We start from the raw sequence: 9,284 nt of genomic DNA, 5'->3' as shown, positions 1-9,284 counted from the left end.
ATAATTAGTGCTTAAATGGTCTGCTAATTTTTCACAAATTGCAAATTAATTGCTTTATATGTTGAAAAATTTGTGTTTGAAGCTTTCAAGCATTAAAGTTCTAATATTTAATTAATTTAGTTGATGGGAACTTTATGTTACTAGATTCCATGATTGTTTATTGAAATTTCTTGATTTAATTATTTATCCATGTTGATTAAAGTCATATTTCAAACTTTGTGATTGAAATACAATTAGTGTTCATATAGGAAGATGTAATTATTTCAAATGAACACAAGTTAGTGTTGGAATTATTTTTCATTAGATGATTATTTTATTTCCAACCTATTTTAATTTTGTCAAAAGTCATTATAAATTTATGTTTGGTTAAATTAATTATGAGGTTAAACCAAAATTATTTAAAGATTGGTTCTTGAATTAATATTTGTTATGCACTTGAAATTGAATTTATTTGATTTAGACTTATTTTATTTTTCATTTTTTCCCAAAATTAGTTCTAAAATTAATTTAGAATTAATTATATACGTTACACAAAATCGGGATAAAAAAATCCCAAGGCAAGAGCACTCAACCCATGCGAACCCCTCGGCCAGCTGGGCTGCTTGCGTAGCCCGCATGTGGCTGCCAAGGGTTGCGGAGTGGTGCCTCGAGAGGGCGCTACTCGAGCAAGGTGGGCATGGTCTAGTGCGTGGTTGGTGCTGCAGTTGTGTGCAGGGCATGTGCGAGGGATAGCCATGGCGTTGCAGCAGCTGCGGCCATGGCGCGCAATATGGTGTGTTTGCTGTTAAGTAACATGTAGCACATGCGTGCGTACGAGGGCTCGGGCTGCTTGCCTTGGCCAACCCGAAGCAACTAAATTCTCTCGATTTTATTATTTTTCTTTATTTTACCGATTTAATTATTTTAATTGTGTTTAAGTTATTTTAATTAAAAATGGAGGCTAGGGCTCGGGTTATGAGCGGCATTTGCAAAATTTTATTTGGAAACATTTATGGGTTTACTGGCTTGATTATCGGATTAATAAAGTTGGATTCGGAATTTAGTGGGAGCTTCATTGTTTATCGCGTTTAATCACATAATTGAATAACAAATTTGACTAGTTTTAATTAGGCGCGTTAATCGGATTAATCACCTAAATTAGTTACTAGTTTACGCGTAATATTGCATTGTTACGTGTTTTTCGTTGTAAAATGCATAGGCCATTTGCATATAGTGAATGGAATGCATATTCTCTCATAGGTTTTAAGTAAATGGAAACTAGTGGGGCTCGATAATGATAGAAAATACAGACTGCAATCCGTTATGTATTTTTTTAAATCTAAATACGGTTTGCAAACCGTTACGTATTTTTGTACCTTAATATTTAAATTAATTCTAGTCATAGTTACTAGTAGTTTCATAAATGATGGTGATGTCTTGATGACGGTGTTTCTTTGAAGATGAAGCCTTCAAGTTGCAAAGAAGACCCTTGAAGACCCTTCAAGTTTCATAAATGATGCATGCTAGTTGCCAAATGCATCTTTTTCTTATGTTTTTTTTATATATATTTATGTTTAATTATATATGAATGATATGTTATATGCATGTTTAGGATTTCGAATGTTGCGATGATTAATTAAGCTCACTTAAATCAACCAACATAGAAACCCTAGGTCCCTAAAATATTGAGTCTAATTTGCCATTCTAAAATTACACTTACCGAACTAATGAAAATTGTAATGGGCTACGCCAAAGCGAGGCATCACTATTTTCCTAGGGACGTAAGGTATACCGGGTATACAAGTCGATTTTAGTTAAACTTAATGATATCAGTATTGAGCCCTTAGATGTCGTGGCAATGGAGATAAACGTCATAAAGCATTAGATGCGACGTATTATCAAACCAATAATAGCTTAGAGCAATTAACAAGGAGTTGCTTACCTTAGAATAATAAGTGTTAAGACAAGCCAAAGCATGCTTAATCACTCATTGATTATTTGAATCTTGGAATCTTTTTATTCTCGCCAAATGGGGACAAATTTAAGGTGTGGATAAAACGCTTAATAAGCTTAAAAATTACATGAACGCCTTAAAATTCAAAACTTAGTGTTTCATGAATGGTTTTTCATTTTAAATTCTTTCAATTGTAGAAACATGTATGGGAATAACTCAAACAACCAATTTTCGTTTCGCTCAATTCTCGACAAGGAGAAACTAAGTGGGCCAAATTTTCTTGATTGGCAAAGGAACTTGCGTATAGTTCTCATACAAGAGTGAAAGGAATACGTCCTTAATGAGGAAATGCCCGAGACTCCCCAAAAGGAAGTCACTCAGGCTGCCCTAAACCGATGGCAAACTGCCAATCGGGATGTCAAATGCATCATGTTGGCCACAATGTCTCCCGACCTTCAAAAGACTTTCTTTGAGAAGGAGACGGTTTTTGAGATCATTTCTGAACTTCATAATATGTTTTAAGAGTAGGCCCGAACTAAAAAGGTTCGAAATCCACAGGCAGATCTTTGAGAGTAAGCTCAAGAAAGGAGAGCCAGCTAGCCCACATGTACTCAAAATGATCGGTTTATTTGAGAACATGGAAAGGCTTGATACGGGGTATTCGACCGAGATGGCAATAGACATCATTCTCCATTTGCTGCACAAAGGCTATGATTAGTTCAAGATGAACTATAATATGCACAGCATAGGGAAAACCCTCATCGAGCTTCATAGTATGTTGAAGCAAGCCAAGCAAACGCTCAAGGATGAGGGGAAGCATGATAAGCTTACGATCAAGAAGGGCAAGCCGTTCAAGCGCTCGGGTAAGAAGAAGAAAGGCTTGAAGGGGATGGGTAAGAAGACCTTTCCGCCTAAGTAAAAAGCTACCAAGGACCACAAGGACAAGAAGGTAGTCTCTTCTAAATCTGATTCCGAATGTTTCTATTGCAAGAAGATAGGACATTGAAAGAGAGATTGCCTTAAATTCAAGGAAGATAAAAAGAACGAAACTGTTGCTTCTGGATCAGGTATTTTTATTATAGACTTAAACTTCATTAGCACAACATCATGGGTATTAGATACCGGATGTGGCTCACACCTTTGTTCCAATTCTCAGGGACTAATGAAAACTAGAGGGCTAGAGAAGGGAGAGGTTGAACACCGGGTTAGAAATGGAGCCAGAATTGCAACCGTATCCGTGGGAACTCTAAGTTTCTCTTTGCTCTCCGGGATAGTTCTAGAACTTGAAAACTGTTATCATGTTCCGAACGTTCTCAAAAACATCATTTAGATTCGGCGTTGGACCCCAAAGGATTTGAATTTCAAGTAAAAGACAATACATGTTCATTTTATCTCATAATGTTTTTTATGGTACCACACATTCTGAAAATTGTTTTTATGTGCTTTCTTTAGACAAACATGTTTATAATGTTAATGATACTACCAAAAGACCTAAGACCATTGAGTCAAGTCAGACATACTTGTGGCATTGTCGTTTTGGCAACATTAACATCAAGAGCATCAAGAAACTTCTTCATGAAGGTATTCTTGACTCATTTGATTTACAATCATTTGAGAATTGCGAAGGATGCTTATTAGGCAAGATGATAAAGCAGCCATTCTCCAAGTTAGGAGAAAGGGTAGGTGACTTATTGGGCCCAATACACACCGATGTATGCGGACCAATGAGCCGCAAGGAATAGTTATCGATATTTCATCACCTTCACGGACGAATATAGTAGACATGGATATGTCTACCTTATGTCGAACAAATCTGAATCATTTGAGAAATTTAAAGAATTTTAGAGTGAAGTTGAAAACCAGCTTGGCAAGAAAATCAAAGCCCTTCGATCGGATCGAGGTGGTGAATATTTGAGCCATGAATTCGATGACCACTTGAAAGAACATGGTATTCTTTAAGAATTGACAACTCCAGGAACTCCATAATGGAACGGAGTATCCTAAAGGAGAAATTGAACCTTGCTAGACATGGTATGATCAACAATGGGTCTTAGTGATCAATCTATCTCTTTCTGGGGACACGCACTTCTAACCATGACACTAACACTGAACCATGCTCCGTCAAAAGCTGTCTAAAAGACTCCATATGAATTATGGATGAAGAAACCTTCGAGGTTGTCTTTTCTCAACATTTGGGGTTGCAAAGCATACGTGAAAAGATTAATTTTTGAGAAACTTCACCCTAAATCTGACAAGTGTTTCTTTGTAGGTTATTGACGGTGGGTGAAACTAGGTCGTTGAAAGCTAGATTTCCCGGTCAAAACAAAATTTATTAATCTAAACCCAACCCAATGTATAGGGCAAGTTTAGGTCAAATCCAAAGGGAAGGTGGTTTCACAAAAGTCAAGGCTAAGATATTCCGAAAACTCAAAGAGATTGGGTTGGTCTAAACTATCGAAGTCAAATCAATCAAACAAATAAAATAGAAATCAATTATCAAAACACTAGGGAATTTAGGATCCACATGCATCAATATCAAACTTGCTAATTCAAGGGAATACAATCAACTAAGCAATGCAAGGGAAAACAAAATATGCAATCAAGATCACTCACGAAGCTATTTCCAAGGTTCAAGCTAGATGTATCTCCAAAGGACGTCAAAGGAAAATTGCTAATCAAGATCAATCGATAATAATAGCATCCAAATGAATTATTCATGTCATTGAAAGCTATTATGAAATCTAGCTTGATCATCAAGGTTAGCTACTCCTCTTCAAACCAAGCACATGTACAAATTTCATCAACCAATTTAATCATATTAACAAATCAATCAAAAACCTCAAATTAGCTATAGATTATCACCAAGACATGCTTCATTACATTCCCTAGCAAAGGAAATACTCACTAATTATGGTGAAATTAAAAGGCATAACAAAAGAAATCATAAATCTCATCATCAACATTGTGATCCAAACTTCAACAATCAAATTCAAGCTAACAATAGAAATTCAACAATATATCAAAATCAAACATAAATTTGCATTGAAAAGTAAAGGATTCTTACAAAACATTGATCAATATCAAAGAGGAATGAGGTTCTCAATATCACAATCATCAAACACCAAGTTTCTCTCTCTAATATCTAACAACAATATCACAAAATCAAGATCTTCTCTCTCTAAAATTCTAATCAAAACTAATTCTATTTCTTTCTAATTGATTCTCTCTCAAAAAATGAAGGAAAATCTATATATAGTAAAACTAACTAAGGGGAAGTTAGTTAGACGTCCAAAAGACACCTCAAAAGGCGCGGCCTCTCACTCCTATACGCAGCCGCAACAAAATGGGTACGTAAACAGGAAAGAGAGGGAGGCGCGGCCGCTCCTTGCTCGCGTGCGGCTGCGTAGGTGCTTGGCGTGGCTGCTCCTCATTCGTGCGCGCCAGCGCCATGTGAGCAGGGGAAGCCTCCTTGTGTGGCCGATATTGACCTTATGAACTCCGGATGAGGCATGATGATATAGGCAGTCTCTAAGAGCTCTCTTGGTGGGTTCGACACCACCTTTTCATTCCCACTCGGTATGAGGGCGCATCTTTGAAGACCTTGCTCTTGGACTCCTTTGCTTTTGGGCTTCAAAAGGAGAAACCGGGATAACCTCTTTGGCTTGAAAACTCCGAGAGGAATGCTATTGAGCCTCTCGAACATTGCCAACTTCCTAGAATCAATGAAAAGCAAATAAGTAAAGAAGAAAATGCAAAATAAAATTGAAAAGCAAGAAAATAAGAAAACATCTAAGAAAATGCAAAATAAAGAAAATGCAAAGAAAACTAGAGAAAAGGAAATAAAAGAGATACAAAAGTCATGTAAAATCAACCTAAAGGCGGATAAATGAGTGCCATAAATGACACTCATCAAACTCCCCCAAGCTAAAATTTTGCTTGTCCTCGAGCAAAACAAAGCAAGAAGAAATAGGATGTAAGACTTATTCAAACAAAGAAAAAGAAAGAAAGAGATAAGAATATACACTAAGACTCACTTTCGTAGGAATCACGATTGTTTTTAGTATAACAAGCCTTTAAACCCAAAAGTCGCCAATGAGGACGAGTGAGGTCTCATAAGGGTATCCTAAGAGTTTCACCCATAACTCTTAAAGTTAAAACGAGGCAAAATCATTAAAATAAAGTAAGATCAAAAATTCAAACAAGTAGCTAATGAAACGAACTTTTACAAATGACCAAATTCAAGTGCATAAACAATTTTCTACACTGTAATGGTATGCACATTCCAAGATATCTAAGGTTAATTGAAACATAGGATATGCTAAGCATAGAGAACAAATGAAACGCAATTCACTTTCATCTTAAAACATTTTAGCACATTCTGCCAATTAGCTTCAAATCCACTTTTAGTAAGCATCTCAATGATTCCTCAAAGGAACCGGAAAAAGAAAGAGATATAAAGCTACTCGATATCTTGACTGAGGCATACCGCTCTATAGGCTTGACCCACATCTCCCTCCACCGACTTGTGACTCAACCACAAAGGTCAAAAGGTCTTGAGAAGGGTTGTAATCTAAGGGCGAGAAGGGTGAGGGTTGGCTAAATTTTGAAATTTGGTGGTATACCTAAATTGTGAAGCAAAGGGTGATCAATCCTCAATGCCATAATCAAGAAATCACCAAACAAAAACACCAACACCCCCAAGCTTTTTCAAAGCCAAAATCACAATCATATATACAAAAAGCGTAAGAACGCTTCCCCCAAGCTAAAATAAAGCATTGTCCTCAATGCTTAGGAAGAAAGCCACTCACATCAAAATACTTTTGAATTTTTCATTTCTCAACTTTTATCACTTTTGCCAAAGCTTTTTGAAGTTTCTTTGCTTTTTCTCATTTTTCACTTTATTTCATTGTCCTCGCCTCTTTTAACTATGCACGGCTTTTTCAACTTGGCATTTCCCTATTATTCACAAGATATATACAATACAAAATCGCATTCAATATAAGAACCAATATACAACTCATCCACCATATACACCAACAATAATGATCAATTGCTTCACAAAAACCAAGAATGGAAACAAGAATGAAACAAAAGGCTCAAAATCTAAAGATATGGCGTGAAAAGAAGGTTTATGGCTCAAATGGTTAGCAAGAAGGAAAATGAAAACCCAAAATAAAGAAATAGAAAACTATCCTAGAGAATATAAAAAATATTACCACCCCAAAAAGATGAGCCAATCCAGTCTTGGAAAATTTGTCGTTGAAGAATGATGTGCTTCTTTCTGAACCATTACTTCGGTGCTTGCGATGAGCCAATACTTAGGCGCTTTAAGCTAAGTGAGACGATCATTTGTTAGGTCGATCAATTACTGTGATTGTAATCGAGCCGACTACTAATCATGTCAATTTTCTTATAGGGGCTAACTGGCATACCAAGGAACCCAATCCATCAATATGACCATTTGACTCTAGTTGATTTGCTAAGTTGTTTGTGTCGTTTTGTTTCAAAATTTTTGTAAAGATCACCTGTCCGTCAGGGACTTAGTGTGCCTACATTTATATTTTGGACTATAGGACTTTGCTCATGTCTTTAAGGTTGACTTTGTGTGACTTAATGCTATTTCCTGACTCGACGTGTAACTCGATGTACGCAAATTAACTCGCGTGCTTCATGGTTGTGTTAAGATTTCATGACAAAGGGTTCCTATGGGGAGGATTATTTGTCTATATATCTGTGATGTGTGTGAAAGTGACGCTAAAGCCAAGCTGCAAAGGCTAACGGTATGGAAAAATATTATTTCAAGAAGAGTCAAATGATGCTGACTGTTAGGCTAGGTAACCTAATGATGTAGGGATCAAGCCCCCAAGTGTAGCTCTAAATGGATAGGGATGAGCATAGGATATCCCTTGATATGATCATGCATGAATGTATATGTGAATGAATGCATGTTATTACGGCCGCACCTCATTGTGAGGTTGCCTACGTATCCGTTAGGAATCAGGCCAAACCTAGCTCTAGCCGAACCTTGCACAAGTGTGTGTATACCTCAAAGAGGTCTTTTAAGGGTTGTAACGTGGTTAGGCTAAAGGTTGAAGAAGAAGGGGATAAAGGCTCAAGACCCTGGATAAGCCCCCAAGGTGTGCAACCTTTTTTTTGAAATCTTTATATTTTTATGCTTGAGGTTTCCTCACTCTTGAACTCTTTTGTTTATTATTTTTGCTCTCTCTTTTTGCTTTATCATTTTTTATTTTGATAAGTGTGAGCAAACCCGATTATGCGGTCTATCACTCACTTAGCATTCATGTTTCTCAGGCACGGTACCGAGCACTCGATAAGAGACGCAATCTGAGACGTATTCATATCAAAGACATTGGAACACTTGCCCTTTAGCACACTTTTATTATTTTTATTTTTTTTTTTGCTATTTTAATCTTTTAAATCATTTAATCTTTCCTATTAATATCCCATCCCAAGGTTAGGTAGATGTGTGTCGAAGAAAGAAAGGTCTATCATTACACGAGGCTCAAAGTGGTTTATCAAGAAAGGATTGTATATTTGAAGGTGGAAGGTAATATGATATGGCTACAAGGGGTGCCTCAAATCATTAGTATACCTCGTGCTTAATTCGGCATGGATTTTATTTTTTTTTAATTTTAATTTTAATTTTTTTTTATGCAATGCAATGCGATAATAATATGCAAGAAAATAAATGCTCATTTTATTAAAGGAAGAAGAAAAAACCTACAAAATAAAATCTAAGGAAAACAAAGGGTGCCTATGCTAGACTTATTTGGGGAAAGGAGGAACAAAAAAAGATAGAAAAAGAGGTTACGAGATCTTGTCGTTGAAGCTCGCCTTGTGTCTTTTGCTTGATCATCACCCAGTCTTCTTGCTAGCTAGAGGCAATGGGATCTTATTTGCTTCTATGAGGTGTTGAATGAGATTTTGAAATCTGTAACATTCATCCGTGGTATGACCCTTTCCTTAATGGTACTTGCAATAAGAGTTGAGATTCTATCTTAAAGATCGCCTTTCTGGCGTTGGATCTTCAGTGGGGCCAATAAGTTTGATTAATCCTCGATCATGGGGACGATCGAAAGCAGCATCATAAGTCATTCCAACGGGCGTGAACTCTCTTTTTGGTTTCTTTTTAGATCCTTGATTATCCATGGCTAAGACATCACTTAAGTAAAAGGTACTAACATTGTTACTAAAGTGGGTGTTTTCGGAGGAAGAAGGATTGTCGTTCTTCTTTCCTTTCCAGCCACTGTTGTTATTATTGTTAGTAGCTTTTTGTTTCGCAAGGTCATCTTCGATTTCAATACCTTTGTCGTAGACAGCCTTGAAAGTA

The sequence above is a fragment of the Chenopodium album genome, chromosome 17 (assembly GCF_948465745.1).
Source record: "Chenopodium album chromosome 17, dcCheAlbu1.1, whole genome shotgun sequence".
Classification (NCBI taxonomy): Eukaryota; Viridiplantae; Streptophyta; class Magnoliopsida; order Caryophyllales; family Amaranthaceae; genus Chenopodium; species Chenopodium album.
Note: the sequence above shows the minus strand (reverse complement) of the source record.